We start from the raw sequence: 12,719 nt of genomic DNA, 5'->3' as shown, positions 1-12,719 counted from the left end.
GGAACAATAAAAGTGTTGGGAGCATGTGGAGTCACAATAGCTGTTAGGAATGTATGTTATTTAACACTAACAAAAATAAAAGCGTAGAGAATACATGTAGTCATATTTCAGTCTCTAAAAGGCCAAAAAGAAGTTAAAATTTTGTATGACGAAAAAGGCTAGGGAATGCTGGGCAATCTGAGAGTAAATACAAAACAACAACCCTGAGGTTATCACTAACCTTCACATCTCCTTCTTATTTAGACATATATCTAATTTAAGTGGGAGAGGAAAGCAATTTAGATCTCCAGAGACATACATTTAATTAGTTTTTAATCCGTTTCCACACCCAGTGCCTCTGAGGGTGATTTTTATCTTTAAATACATATAATTGGATGTGTCTTAATTGAGAAAGCCTACAACATGCATAACAGAATGACTAGGAGTTAAAATGCAGTTTTATATTTTAACATGTTCATATTGAATTAAAAATCCAGTAAACAGGGTTTCAGTGTGTGCTGGAGTAAATTCGTGAAACTCAATTAACTTCCAAGGCACTGTTTGCCGTGTGTAGCATACATGAAATGTTGGAAGATTAGAGTTTAAGGACACCTGAAAAGCGTTATTATCAAGGTAATGAAAAAAATATTTCCTACGCCTTTTGCAATACCTCTGGAAAGATCAACTTGATAGTGGTGGGAGAGGGGGAATATGACTATATACTGTCACAAATATATAAAAGTTTAAGACTGAAATTTAAACCGTGCAAATATCCACTCAAATCAAAATAAATTGAATTCAAATTAAAAACCAGTTTTCAAAAAGACAATCGATAAACTATCTATCACACAAAATGCTTCAAGGGACATTTTCTGTCAACTCTACTTTTCAACATTTACATAGGGGTACAATTTTCTTGTAGAAATATCCTTTCATACAGAGTAATATATATCAATATAAGGATGTCAGCTGGGATATTAGAAATACAAATGTTTACTTCGAGTGCAGAGAGGAGTCAGTCCTTCTACTGGAACAAAACTGGAAGTTACATCAAAAATGAGATTACTCTCCTGCACACCAAGCTCTTTTTTTATTATGACTATCACTAAGGAATTTATTTTTATTATAGTTTGTTTTTTTTTTAAACACACTTTGGAAATAAATATCTCCTGCCACCAGATTTAGATATCTATCAATCAGCATACTCTCGATACTGTAGATTTGGATTAAAAACTAAGCAACAACAAAAATATTCACTAATTTGTGACTTGACAACATCTCTTCCTTCACATTCTCTCTCTCTCTTTCTGTCATGCAACCTAATTCTACCATGCTTTAACTGGAAAAGAATATGAAACAAAATAATTATTGTTCTCTAGACATACAGCATTATTCTCTTTCAGTGAGACAAGATGACAGCTAAGATAAAGAAACTCTGAACTAGGATAAATATTAAAACATCATTTCTTGTCTATGTTAATATTTTGTGATAATGAAATTATCTTTCTTGCATTTAAAGCAGCTTTCTAAATGGAAGCAGAGCAGCTGTTTTTCCATCAGGGGCTTATAAATCTTTTTATTTAATTTCTAGACTATATTTGCTTTTCTGATTATATGCTTTGATTTCTTATTTGTACTCTTAATTAAATAATCAAGCTAGGACTCAACTTTAATTCAGCAACCTATCTTTTATGATGCCAATCAGCTTTATAAAATGAGCTTTTGTGTACAATAAGGAAGAAGATCAAGACACTGGACTGTGCATAGAGCACAACAGAGAAACACAGTAGAAAAACTTGAGCAAGCCCTTATATCTATACTGCATATGCAGAGATGCATCCAAAATGTAACACAGCTACTTCGGCATGGTTTTGCATATCTCTTATGGCATTTTTCTCCAGAATATACAGAAAGGCTCAGGGAATTGTTTGAACTGTGTAGAAAAAGGTACTAAAAGCATTTGTTTCCCATTTGCTTATAGTAAAACAACAAAATCCTAATATGAAAATAAGGAAAGCACAAATATATCACATGACTCTCTACCAATGCACAGTACTTACCCTGTTGGCTCAAGGAGAAATCTTTTCTCCAGGCTTGCAATATTATGATCCATCTGCTGCTCTGTAAATTCAAAGCATCTGTCCAAGCTCTGTATAGTCTAGCATGAGTTTGCAGAAAGTACTCTAACCATGACAGCTTCGAGTATTAGTGCCAACTGGTTTACACCCCAGAGAAGCATGCTACCACATAACAAACACAAGCCGACTGAAAGAATGTCCCTGTGCATTAGCAGAATGAACAACTCAATTAGCAGAAGAAATTATATCAACTTGTTCAGAAAATAAGTGTCTTCTCCAGAGAAAATTATGTTAAGTGGAGCTACGTTTGTTCTTCTAGTCTTGTGTTACTACATTTAAAGTTAGCTCAGGTATTCTTAAACGTAATCTGCAGCACAACATATTTTCAGATGCTCTGAAGATGCTGCTTAACAAAAATAAGCACCACTGATCACTATATAGTTTGGCATCTGGTTAAATGGTGATCTTAACACAAAGGAATACAAGAGGCAACCCTTACCCTTCCTCCCTCAAGGAGAATTGTACATTGCAGAAATATCTGTGTCAGGCAAGATGAAGAGAAACTGTTATACACTAACTCTGGGTTCATTTGAAACTCAAAAGTAATGGCAAGGAAGTGGGAGTGCCAACATATAAAGGGCAAAGAAGGATAAAGAATCAACTATTGATAGTAGCTTTGTGAAGAACTTATTAAACAAAATCATAATTTCAACAGAATAAGAATTTGTACAACAATTGCCCTGATAAAGACAGGTGTGGCACAGCTAAATATGGCAACAAAACGGAAAGAAGGAATGTCAGAAGGAAGATCTAAAAAATGTTGTCGCAAACTACAATAGTAGAAAAATTCAAACGGGTGTTCTGTTAGAATGGATGTTTTTTTCCACTGATAAATGTTCTCAAGACCTTGCTGGGAAAAAAAAGAATTTAAATAAATCGTCAGTTTAGTGAAGTTAAATAGAGAACACTTGATTATCTCCAGTTATCCTTTTGCTTCTGAGCAGACATTTCATGACATATTTATGACTTAATATAAAATAGATGCAAGTCTACAGTTCTTAACACATGGGACCAGAATCTTTTCATATTATTAGTGTACTGAACAGACACAAGATCACTCACAGCCATTCTAGTCTTGTGCCCAACAATTCTACATCTTTCCGCTGGAAATATCTCATGTATTTTGAGATACTCAGAACGAATCTGGCCAAGTGGTATGACATGAAAGGACACTAATGACAATTTTTAAATAGTGGCAAATATGAATATTTTTCATGACACTTTTCTTCTACTAAGTATCCTTTAATACTCTGATTGGATTTGTTAGATTTCTGTGAATGTCACTCAATATACCAGAACACGAGAACATATTCAATGAATTTCTGCCACAAAATTAACTGCCAATAATGAGAAGCAGGTACTGCTTTGTAGTAAAATAGACAGATGGCCAGTTAATCTTATGCCTTGGCAAAAAAATAAAAAACAAAAGAAAACATTATAAATAATAAAATAAATGACCGTATCAAATCCAGTCTTGGCCTGGATAGATAAATTCTATTCATATAATTTTTGTCCAAAAGTAATAAGTATATTGTAACAAATAAAAATCCCCGGGGAAGAATTGTCTTGAGCCAGAATTATCTGCTCGTATTGCTCCAGTAGTTGTCAAGCAGAATTGATAAAAATATTGAAAAGAGTAATATTCCTTAAAGGGAGTTCTCTTAAATTTTAAGTGTTCTCTAAAAATTTACTGACAAGCTATAAAACTAGACTTACCTTCATTCCCAAGCAAGTTTGAGAGCAAAAGGATCTATGGTATCAGACATACAATATTTGTGAAAACTGAATTCTAAGTACTTATTTTATAAACGATCTGAGTTCATGTACACATAGATAAAAATATTCAAAAGATATAGAAATAGAAAATAATTGTTGGAAATACTCTCTAATTAGTGTATCACCTTCCAGATTTCTTTTATCTCTTGTCTTTGCTTTGCAATTGCAGAGACTTATGCAAGTATGCAACAAGCCACTTCATATGAGATTTTTAATTCAACCAGCCTCTCTTTAAAAGTAACAGTACTATTTGGCATTTGTTTTTCTTATTTGAAAATTATTTGAAGTTGAAGAATAATAAAAACCCTTCCTACGAACGGAGCTGCACCATACAACATAGATGTCTTTATTCTTATAAATAATTCCTTCTTTTATATGCCAACAATAATGATATTACAAAATATTTTTTAAGGAGGGATATCCACCCATAGTTATGCCCCTAATTATAGCAGTTACAAATACTTATATAACAATAAGAAAATAAAGAAACTAAATAAAACAATACAAAAACTCAGTCCAGTATTTTTTCTTCCACTCCTTCCCTTTGTGAAGTTAAACTGCATTCAACATATACATTTTGTTCACTAACCAAATTTCATAAAGGCTCATAACAACTGATCAAATGCTTTCAGAGTAAAAAGACTGGGACTTTCCTATCCTTTTCAGATCCTGCACCACAAAGGAAAAAGGTTGTTCTTTTATATCTATGAAGTTCTTAATACTTCCACCAGCAATAACTACCTCTAGTGCTCACGTTCAAAGCCAAGAATAAGATGACAAAACTACAATTTCAATAGTTTCAATAGCCGCAATTAAAAACAAATAATAGGAAGAACACTGATACAAATGGAATAGGCAAAGAAGGAACAAATTAGGGAACCGAGTGATATGAAGGAAATATGCAAATTGAATGAATAACTATTATAACATGTGAGCAGAACTTGATTACTCTTTCCATTCACTGGTGATGCAGCTAGATTCTTAATTAGAATTCAATCATCACTGATTTTCATCTGTTGTTGCAAGATAGGTATTCCAGGTAGATTCACATGAGAAAAAAAAGAACATACATTGTTCCAATTAGGTGGTATAATGCATTCTTCCTACCTTCAAAGTTTAAATTCATAAGGTGTTACTTATCTATCAGCAGATCACTACATTTAAGTCAGCAACTGAGTCGAATACAAAACCCCTCTGGAACCCAAGTAACCAGAGCAAGGATTCAGTCCCTGCATTTGCTACCAATCATCTTTTCATTAGTAGCTGAAACACGTAACTGCCTTTGAAACACCACCTCCTCTCTTTGAGAGCCACACTGGACTCTGACACAACAAACAGAGCAAGCTACTAAAATGCAGCTAAAACCACACCATGTTAAGCAAAAAAACCTACTTCTTTTCATTTTTATTGCTATGACTGGAAAAGCCCAGGCAAGTGCTAGAGGATCTCCCCCATTCCACTGCAGACAGTCTGGACATCTCTTTTTAGGAATAACAGCATGTGGCACAGCTGTTCCAATACTTCCAGCCAAGACGAGAAGTTTAAATAAAGACTGATTATGAAGGCAAACAAATTCAACTCAGCGCTTTCATAGGCAGCTAAGTGGAGGTTCTCACCTATTTTTGAATTTTGTATGTACAATAGTAAATAGGAAATACGGAAAAGGTGAAGGGAGAGGAATATCCAGGGGTGTAGTTCTATTCTCCAGAAACTTCAGAGAAGTCCATGCTGATCAGCCCTGTGATACACACCCAGTAGGAATGAAATCAAAACCAGGAAACAACTTATCAGTGATTGTCAGGTTATTATTTTATAAGCTTTTTTTTTTTTCCTATTTCAAAATGGAAAGGGTCATTGTATCACTGGGACAGCTTGAGGCTTCACTGTTAAAAATCAAAAGCTGGCATCATAGCTCTAGGTTTAATCACAACAGTCAGACTCTCTCTGCTTATTCTTTATTTCATTTATACTTTATTTTTGTACCGCAGCAGGAAAATTAGTTATCCCTCTCAGAAGATATACCAAAATGTTCAGCCCTCCCCACCACCCTCAAAACAAAACTATAACTCTTGGCACAAGGCCAACAAAGGTGTCCAAACACCATACAAGAAATATTTCATTTGGAAAAACGCTAGTCTTTAAGTTGATATACAAACTGTTCTTCATTTTTAATATACTCAAACTTCATATGTATTTTTTTAAAAGCATGTCTATAACCCAGAAACAGAAATTTATGATCAGACAGTGCATTTGGCTGGAATACTTAGAATGGTTGTACAGTTCAATACATAAGGTGATTTATGACAGATCCCTTAACGAGACAGTTTGAGGTAGATTTCAGCAGTCTTTCTCCTTGCGACTATCACAAAGATGCGTGAACAACTATCAGTGTTAGACTGCAAATCATAGAACCACAGAATGGCTTGGGTTGGAAGGGTCTTTTAAAAATCAACAGATTCACGTCTTTCTTGTGCTGGGGGTCCCAGGCCTGGATGCTTTACTCCAGATAGGGCCTCAGCAGGGGAGAGTAGAGGAGGACAATCCCATTTCTCACGCTGCTGCTGCTCCTTGTTGATGCAGCCCAGGATGCAGTTGGCCTTCTGGGCTATGAGAGCACACAACACATCAAGCTTTTAATCCACGAGAACCCCCCACATAAAAATAAATCGTAAATAGAAAATACTCAAAAAGATTCAAAGGAACTATTTAAAAAAGAAAGAAGAAAAAAAGCAAAAATCTTTTTCCCTGTGCCTTTGGTGTCTGTTATAAAGTTTGTGAGAAGGTAAAAAAAGGAGAAAAGTAACTGAACTACAGTCACTTGAGGGAATTACTTTTAGTAGCAAAAATCAAGGAATAGTATTTTACAGAGGATTAGTTTAAACCTTCACAGAAAGCGACATATAGTTCCCAGTAGTTAAAGGTCCAATCATATTTTGCCAGGAGCTTTGTGAGTCAATTTCCCAAGTCCAAGGGGAAAAAGCGTTGGCTAAGAGAATAGGAGAGGTCTGTTTTCCACTTTTCTGAGCTAGTTCATAAAAAAAACAAACAACAAAAAACCAATCTCCTTTCCTACTATCATTGGAAACAGACAACTGACAGGTTTTAAAAAGCTCCTGAAATTCTTTAACTGTTGCACACACTGTCAAGTCCTGCCTCTCCTGCTACACGGGATGATTAAAATTCAACCAGTGGATTTTCTAACAGTGTGTTTATCATACAATGTTACCATTCAGCTGGATTTGCATATCAAGCAAAAGAGGTGGAGTTGCTTAATCACTTGTTCTAGAAAGCAAACAATTAATATTAATTACAGTCTTCCAAGTATCATTTAACTTCTTAGCCTTCCTGGTGCTGATTACTTCATATCACTTTTGTGCAAGGAGCTTGTTTTACATTTATTTACACTACATGAAACCCTGGAAACACATCCGTGTGTTTTGAATCATAAGCAAAATGATAAATGTGATGCATAAAACAAATTTGGAACGTATGTACTACTAAAATATAACAGCTAACATAGTTTCAGTATAAACATTTCTAGTTTAAAGTCTCTATACAGAAAACTTGCAAGTCTAGAGTTACCAAGTAATTAAAGTACAGAAATATATACATCTAAGAGGCAGATAACTAAATATCTTAAATTAACACAAGAATAAAAAACACCTCTTTGTCAGTAACCTTTCAAAGATTGAAGGCAGGAGGTTATGCCTGGATCTGCAAACTTGCTAAAGTATGCCAGTACCTCTTCTGAAATTATTATTGTGTCAGGGATGGGGGAAACACAATCAGACAAAAACAGTGCTTTCACCTCCTCCAAAACTAGTACACAAATAACATTCTGTCTGGTTAAACAAATGCTGCAATATAATACTAATTCAAAGTGGATTCATTTCAAAGCAGTGGCACTTTCTACATTTCACTTTCTAGGGAGATAGGAACAATTCAGTCAGGATGAAAAAAGAAAAACGAAGAGCTGTTCTCAGATGCTGATCTGTAGTCTATTCTGTCATCAGCCAAGTGGCAAAAAGGGATGCCTCCTTACCTGCACTGGGACTCCTAGAGAAAAGCTCATATTCTGATTGCAAAACAGAACTAATCTTAATGCTCTAATAACCAGAATTGAAATGCTGTTAGATTATAGTATAACAGTTTTCATATCTAATGGTTTTAGGGAACATACGCAAGGTTTGTTCCCCATGAAGAAATTACCCATGAATAAATGTGTTCACAGAAAATACTTATTAAAAATATTTTGGAAAAGGGTAAGAAAATTGGACACATTGGAAAAATTTCGTGAGAGGATTAGGACTCAAAATGAATAAAAGAATTCAAGGTCATTTTAATCTGGGCTACTGCAGCCCATATTGAACATCTTCTGGCTGAGGGAAGGAGCTTGTCAGTATCATGCAGTTTTAGCCATGACATAATTAAAATATCAAATCCCAGACTACGAGTTGTAAGATGTCATTCTAGGAAAGCAGTTTCTAGCATTGAAAAGGCCAGAATACATGGCAGCGAATAAAATCAACGGTTCTGGCCATAAATAAAACAGTTAAGTTATCTGTCATACAGCTGCAAAGTCATCACAGGCAAAAGAAAAAAATATAATTAATGGGGGCTGTACAATAAACCTAAAATCAATCAACTGACTATATTGTATACAAATCACTGCAATTCTGGGATGTACAGCTAAGTAGCTCATGCAATCACGGAACAGATTTTCTATAGCTGAGTGAGAAGGCAGAGAAGTATGACTAGGTATCATCCTTTAAGTTCAGAGAAGAGCAAAGGGACACAGAATAACAAATATGCCTACAACAAAATAGAACGGGATAATGAGATCTCTACCACTGATAAGAAAAATAAGCAATGAGGTTTAAATTGCATCAAGAAAGGCACAAAACAGACATTAGGAAAAGCCTTCTCAAAGTATGACGGGTAAATCATGGAATATATAGCTGAGGAAGGTTGTAAAACTTCTTACACTGGATAGACTCAGCCATTACTGATAAATTTTTGGTTAGGTTAGGTTTTGATGGAATGGAGCGGGAGCATTAAGTTCATGTCATCTTAAAATCTCAGAACTCTATTTTTACCTCCTTCTCTGTTCTATGACTTTCATCAATCACCAATATCAGGTGCATAAAATTGAATGAAACCATTTTCTCACTTCTGTGAATTTCCACGAGCTCTTTTCTTTATAGCAATGCACATAAAGAAAACAAAAATATCCTTTTCCAGCTGTAACACAACAGAAATCCCACTTGTTGAGACAACATGTTAAAGGTGCAGCATGTGAATCATTTAGACTTCTTGAAGACATAAAAAATCCATTTGATTCAATTTCTTAATATAACAAAAAAAATGCCACAACCTTCAGCATCTAGCTCAATAATGTTTAAAATTATTGGACTAAAGGACTTCCATTGAGCACACAAACTGCAAATGTTCCAGAGGTATGAGTTATAGTCATAAGGACAGCATTAAATTCTTTAAGGCACATCTTAACTGTGGGATGTAAAATGGCCCCTAAACATCTATCTGAAATGGATAGGCCAGTATGCCATGCCTCCTCACCCAGACAGTCAGCTTTGCAGTCTATATAATTACATCCTTATCACAAGTTTCTCATCTCTGCATAGCTTGTTGCCCATATAACTTTGGCAAGGTAGAAGGTGGCAGCTACATTAATCTGTCTTCATAAACTGCCTTCATCTCACAGTTAACTAAGGAACCACAGTTATACTTCGAACAGCAGATAAGAATGGATCTTCCTGGAATTTAAGTTTCTTTTACCGTACCGACTGGCTTTGAGGCTTAGCAACTGGCATAGCGGAGGCCTGGAAAGACATTCTTGATAAACTAACTTCTTCCCTTCTAGCCGTGGAAAAACTCAGAAACAACAGATTTACTTTTTGCCATCTTGCTTCACTTTCACTTTTTATTGCACCTGCTTCTCACAGAGTGATTGTGTGTCTCTGTATTCTTTCATATAGTTTGAATTCATAAAACAGCCATCCCCTTCTCCACAAGCAAAGTCAAATTTCAGTTTTCAGTGATGTTACTACAGTAACAAGACTGAATACATACTACAATAAAGTTTCAAACATTTAATGAAGTATGAAGTTTTTGATAACTTTATTCCCAATATAATATTTATGCCATTGACTCTAGAAAAAAATAAGTCTGGAAAGTCCCTGGTTTACTATAGCTGGTAGGCTAAGAAAGTCATCAGCACAGCAAGTCAGCATCATAGAAAATTAATGTACAAAACCTTAAAGTGAGAGACCACAATATGTTAACAGTGGCTTAAATGGCTATGTTTCTAGGAAAATCATAGAAAGATCTAGTCTTTTTTTTCCCCAAATTTTGCAAGCACTGACAGGAAAATACAGTCATACATATTTCAAATAAGATTATAAAACAGCAACAAGCAAAATACATTGCCTATAAATTAGCGTTTTCTCTTTACACCACAGAAAAGTCTTGTAGCTACATATGAACTCTCATCATTCACTATTTTTTAATGGATTACTATAGGAAGGTCCTCACTTCCTTAACCATCTCTTACATATGACTTCTACAGCATTCAGATTTAGATTGGAGATAGAACTCAAGGTGCTGGAGTTCAGGGATTTGCAATCCCATTCTTTTTGCAACTAATCCCCAAACGCCTTAAACATATATAAACAATTCATTCCAGATCTGAAATCTAGTCTGCTATTCACACACAAAACATAGAACGTAAGAAGATTAGATTTGTGGAACTGAAAAGAAATATGATTTTCAAGCAGTAATGAAAATATTTTTCCTATTATGTATTTTAAACATCCATTTTCAAATACGTATTGCATGTCCTTATCACAGATGGATTATAAAGCAAAATCAAACAAAAAATTGAATAGATTTCTACTCACACTTTGTTGTTAGTCTCCTTCCGGTCTGGCCTGGTATATACCTCCCAACTCTTTCTCTTTTATTCCTAAATAGAATAATAAATAGAATAAAAAAAGTTAATAAGTGTTAAGCAGCAGAAATTACATCAAATTAAGTCCCTATAACCCCAGCTATCAACTACAGGCATTTCTGCAACATTGATGCCATAAAAAATTCCATATTTAAACAAATCAGTATAGTTGAAAATTGGTGACACCTGTTCCTACATTTTCCAAAATTTTCCAATTGGAAAGAAGGAACATTTTTCATTACATTGTTTTCTGTCACAGGAAAAAGTTTCACACACATGGAAAAATCTTTGGATGCCAATAAATCAACAATTTATTTATAATTCAGATTATCATTACATGTCATGGCCATAAACTACACCTATAAAACTAAACATGAAGAAAAAAGAAAAAGTAGCACTCTCAGTGGAAAATAAAAAAAGAGAGAAAGAAAGTGTGCTTATTCAAGAGCTTGAAAATCCATTTTCAAGGAACAAACCCTGAAACTCTGAATTCTACAAAACACAAGGAATTATTTCTATATAAAATTTTTGTATTGTCTACACAACTGCATATAAATCATATTTTCAAAGACTGTACAGTACAAAAAAGTTCAAATTCATAAAACTGGACTTGCATTCCACATGTTGGAAATATCTCAGGCACTGACTCCCACACAGGTTTTTTGGTTTTTGTTTCCCCTCAGCTACTTAAAAGGGAAAATGTCATCTGTTTTAACAGCAGGTAATTACACAAGCATTAGACACTAATAACAGCTTCCCTAATGTTTAGTTTCTTACTGAAGATAACTAACGATAATGCTACTTTTATCCTAGTGGCATAAAGATAGAACAAACATGGAAAAATCTTTCTGTACATAAAAGCCAATGCTTTGAGCCAGAGAGAAAACATCATAAGGAAAACTGCTTTCTTCTGCATCAGAAAATGATTTCTAGATGCTGATGAAAGCTTCTTATGATTTAGAAATTATTTTTTAGACATTCATATTCATGCATACATGCCTACGTTCTTGATGCAATTCCTAACCACCTATTTTTTTAGTTACTAATCACAGAATTAGTTAAACTGCCAATACACATTGCTTTTTGCAGTCACCAGCATAGGATTTAGCCTATTAAGTCTCCTTAGCAAGAGCTGGAAGAGTTTTCTGCTCCTTGTTCTAAAATGCATCTGTAACCCATTCACTAGCTCCATACTACATTTCTCGTTTAGGTTTTGTTATCATTTAACATCAAAATATGAAACATCATTAATATCTATTTAGCACTTTTCCAAATTATTCTCTCAATCTCTTTTTCTGGAGAAGAAAAGTCTGTATTTAACCTTTTATTTCACCACAGGAATTCTTTAGTCTTTCTGTGGGAGATAAGAGCTTGGCTTTACATTTCCCTTGCAGTAATCAAAACACGGTTTTAGGGTTTATGTTGACAACTAATGAAAACAGCCTGATATTAAAGAATAGTCAGATCCTAGAAACTTCCATTTTGCCATGATGTTCCAAACATTTCTTAAGAAGTTGACCACTCAAAGTCCATGTTTGGAGAGAATAATACAGAGCATGAAGTTCAATTTAAAGTTCTACTTGTTTTTTCCCCATGCTAAGTAGGATACAAATACAAAGAAAAGCTACGTATACTCTTTTTTTTCTTGAATTAGTTATGAAAACGAGCTGTCATACTGCCACTATGCAGCAGTATTGAACTTTGACAGAGTGGTGTGCCATGCAAGCAGAAGAAAAAAAAGTTTATATTGTGAAAGCAATAGTATCAAGTTCTGTTTCAGAACTCTTTCTTGTTTGTTATATTGTTCTCTTTTTTTTGTTTAAGTGGCAGGAAAAAAGGTATAAAATAGCATAGTCAGG

The 12,719-nt window shown here is 34.5% G+C and overlaps 1 long non-coding RNA gene across 2 annotated transcripts in view; it reads right to left on the bottom strand.

Annotated features, from left to right (window-relative positions):
• LOC110398557 overlaps positions 1 to 12,719 on the bottom strand; it is a 295,015-nt gene that overhangs the window by 117,159 nt on the left and 165,137 nt on the right. For both annotated transcript variants that reach the window (XR_002438459.1, XR_002438460.1), the window contains exon 2: positions 10,811 to 10,875. This is a non-coding gene — a long non-coding RNA (uncharacterized LOC110398557). The remainder of the gene's footprint in view (positions 1 to 10,810; positions 10,876 to 12,719) is intronic.

This window comes from Numida meleagris, chromosome 4, assembly GCF_002078875.1.
Source record: "Numida meleagris isolate 19003 breed g44 Domestic line chromosome 4, NumMel1.0, whole genome shotgun sequence".
NCBI lineage: Eukaryota > Metazoa > Chordata > Aves > Galliformes > Numididae > Numida > Numida meleagris.
Note: the sequence above shows the minus strand (reverse complement) of the source record. Positions and strands in the feature narration are given on the sequence as shown.